The sequence below is a fragment of the Otolemur garnettii genome, unplaced genomic scaffold (genome assembly GCF_000181295.1).
Source record: "Otolemur garnettii isolate 467f Iridium unplaced genomic scaffold, OtoGar3 scaffold00094, whole genome shotgun sequence".
NCBI lineage: Eukaryota > Metazoa > Chordata > Mammalia > Primates > Galagidae > Otolemur > Otolemur garnettii.
Genome location: NW_003852489.1, coordinates 7,390,352 through 7,393,986, shown reverse-complemented (window position 1 = coordinate 7,393,986; position 3,635 = coordinate 7,390,352).

The window sequence follows — 3,635 nt, the reverse complement described above, 5'->3', positions numbered from 1 at the left end:
CTCAAGTGATCCTTTTGCCTCAGCCTCCTGAGTAACTGGGACTACAGGCACCCACCACAACATCCAGCTTGTTTTCTATTTTTAGTAGAGACAGGGTCTCACTTTTGCTCAAGTTGGTCTTGAACTCCTGAGCTCAAGTGATCCACCTGCCTGTGCCTCCCAGAGTGCTGGGATTACAGGCATGAGCCACCGAGCCAGGCCAAGAATCATGTCTTACTATCAAATACTTGAGCCTTGCTGGAGTATATGCTTTAACAAACACCCATAGAGTAGATATCTGTCTTTTGCTGGTTTGTAACTATGCCTAGTTGCCATTTCCATTATCTCTATAGTATCTTCAAATTCCTGCCTTCCAACATTAAAACTCCACACACTTCTGCCTCTCGGCTCCTCAAGAACCTGCTCATTGGTGAACTGCATGACTAACATTACTAATCTCACGCCTTTTGCCTTTTGCTGCTAACATTGGATCAAATAATAGTTACGCTGCCAGTGGCTACAAAAATTCATATCAGCTTTCCAGAAGGCAAATTGGCAATGCATATCAAAAGCCATAAAAATGCCTAAACCTTTGGACTAAATAATCCCACGCCTGGGACTGTTCCCAAGAAAAGTCAATAGCAGAAGAAAAGTTGTCAAAGATGCCCATTATTATGATATTATTGAGCACTGTCCAACAATCAGACAAACAATACCACCTCTCTAATGACAGTTACCATTCGTCGCCAAAATTCTCTCCCAGGTCTCTACGTGCTTCCCCTCTAAACCCCACAGTACCCCTCGCAGGTCTGCATTGCCCCCATTTCACAGATGTGAAAACTGAGGTACAAAGCAGAAGGCAGTAATTGGATCAAGGCCACATGAGCAGTAAACGGCTTAGATTCAAGCAAGACTTGAACCCAAGGCTTTGGGACAATGATGTCTCGACCTGTTCTACTCACCCCTAGGATTGCTTGAGACAGGGGCCCTGGAACAGTGAGTCTCAGGAACCTTGATGCTGGAGCTTCCATGACAAGTATGAAGAAGCAGCAATACGGAAAAAGCCTTCCTGAAATAACCCTCAAGGAAAAGATAAGGACCCCACAGAGGGAAATAGTCAGGCTGGTATTTGGGGGAGAAATGGACAGAGTGCTTTATTCTATTCATATATCTTTAAATGTTGTTATACCAACGTCTTAACAGCAAGCCTTAAAAAAAAAAATAAATAAAGACTTGCAGTTAATTAAAGCATGTGAGTATTTTTCTCTCTCTCCTACCTTTGAGTAACTTCCCCACCCTGCCAGTTCTTCTGTCTCGGTTTCATGATGTCTGCACCTTGCTGAAACCACAACTTCCCCCCAAGGGTTGTTGAGCACCCAGGAGGGAATCACTAGCAGGTCCTTTTCAGTAGAGGTGAGTCGCTGTTGGAATAATGATGTCACTATTCAAATGCAAAGGAGAGAGAGACAAGAGAGGGGACCAAACAAACTCAGAAGTCAAGGAGAAAACCAGTGGGCTTTTATGGCTCTGTTTATGGGAAGTGCCTCACCGACTGAAAGGTCAGGAGCTGACGTGTCCCATGGCACTGGAGCATTACATGAAATTACAAAAATAGAACCTTATAAAAATTCATAAGCTCATGAAACACCTACTTGATTATATAGGTTAGGGGCACAGGAGCTAAGATTTTGAAAGGCTCTAGAAAAAAAAGGCACAGCAGCCACATCTCTGGCACTTAAATGTCCTCGGCAGCATCCTAGACCTTTCTCCTAAGTCAAAGAATGCCCAATAACTAGCATGAATTAAGTGCTTACTGTATACCTGCACTTAGTGGAGCTCCTCCTGTATTAATGGATTTCATCTTCATGTACAGTGCTATGAAAGATGATATCGGTTTCCAGATAAGAAAACTGAGGCTTAGAGAGATTAAAAAACTTGCCGCGTGGAGACTCAAGCCCAGGTCTGCCTAGCACCAATGTTGTACTCTGTGGCTTCTCAGCAGACCCCGCACAGCCCAAAGGCTATTAGATCCATTCCTCTGAACACCTTTATGTGGAAGACATGGCCCCTTCACCTGCTGATCAGATCTGAGTGGAAGGGCCCTGGGTCCTGCCTTTTCAGTAAAGGAAAGAGGTGATGTGTCCTGTAATGGTAAGAATGTGGCCTTTGGGCCTAGGTAATCCAGGTTTGCACCCTAAGTTCTGCATTCAGGAACTTGAGTAAGTCACTGAATGTGTCTGTCCCTCAGTTTTCTCATCTGTGCCATGGGGACCCTACTCTCAGTGATGAGGACTAGAGTCTGGCACAGTGCCGGCTACAGGAAAAGTGTTTTCACATGATCAATAATCTGTCCTAGACTGATCATGGAGGGACCTTGGATGTCCAGGTCCTGCCTCCAGTGAAGCTTCTGTAAAAGAACCTCTGGTTATGAAAAGTTCTCTCCAAGTAGTGAGGTAAGAGGGACAGGTTCAGAGGCCCCTCCGTGAAAAGGCACTCTCCTCCAGGCCACTGCTGCCTCTGGCCTCCTTCCCCTTCATACTGAAGCCACCAAGCTTTGCCTGGTCCTTCCACCAGCGGGATCTCTCTTTCCTTCCATGGGCGTTTTCTCCCTTGCCACTTTCCATTCCCTAATCTCTTAAGTCATTTCTCTGAGTCCTCGTTGTGCACAGTCATCAGTTTCCCTGTTGACCTCCCCTTCCAAAATCGCCAGTGCCTGCACTGTTCCCCCCCTGCTCTTCGCATCTCCTGTAGTTGGCACACGGAAAATTCCAGTGTGGTACACACAAGAGCAGTGTATAGTAGGTGTTCAACAAATGAGGGGGAGTGAATGAATCGATGATTAACAAGTGGTTTCTGTGGCCTAAGTGGAGAGGGAGCCATCCAATAATCAGTTCCTACAGAGGACCTGTTGCTGGCTGTGGGCACAGTCACATGGTAGAAGTTGTGTTGGGCTCCCTGGGAGTCAGCGTGGAGCATGAGCAGTCAGTCTGTTGCAGGCTTCATCTCATTCACCCTTCAAAAGAACTCCATGTGTTCAAGTGGAAACCCTATTCCACAAATAAGACTAATTTGCATGGCTATCCAGCAAGCTGGGGGTCCTCATCCAGCTCCCCCTGACTCCAAAGCCAATGTCCCTTCCACACACAGGAAGACCATTCTGCACAGTTGTCAAGGGCACAGGCTCTGACACCAGACACCTTGGGCTCACATCCTAATTTGCCTTTTATTAGCGGTGGGAATGCTGACTGATCACGGGGCTCTCTAAGTCTTAATGTTCTCTTATCTGTAAAATAGGGATAAATATATTTTCTACTTCAAGGGTTGCTGTGAGAATTAACTGAGATAATGTAAGTAAAATATCATGAGCCAAGCATACCATGTCACAGCATGTCCTCAGTAGCAGCAGTGTATTAACAGTGGCAGTGGGAATAGTACCAGGGGTGGTGGTAGAAATGTGGTATTAACAGTGGTCGTGTGGGAATAGTAGCATATTAATACTATATTAATATACTACTAATTAGTGCTACTAGCACTAATTATTAATATATTATTAATAGTGCTAGTAGCTTTAGCAGTGGTAGAGTAGTGGTATTAACAGGGGTAGTAATGGTAGCAGTCGTGGTGGCAGTGGTAGTAGTCACACTATTAACAGTGAT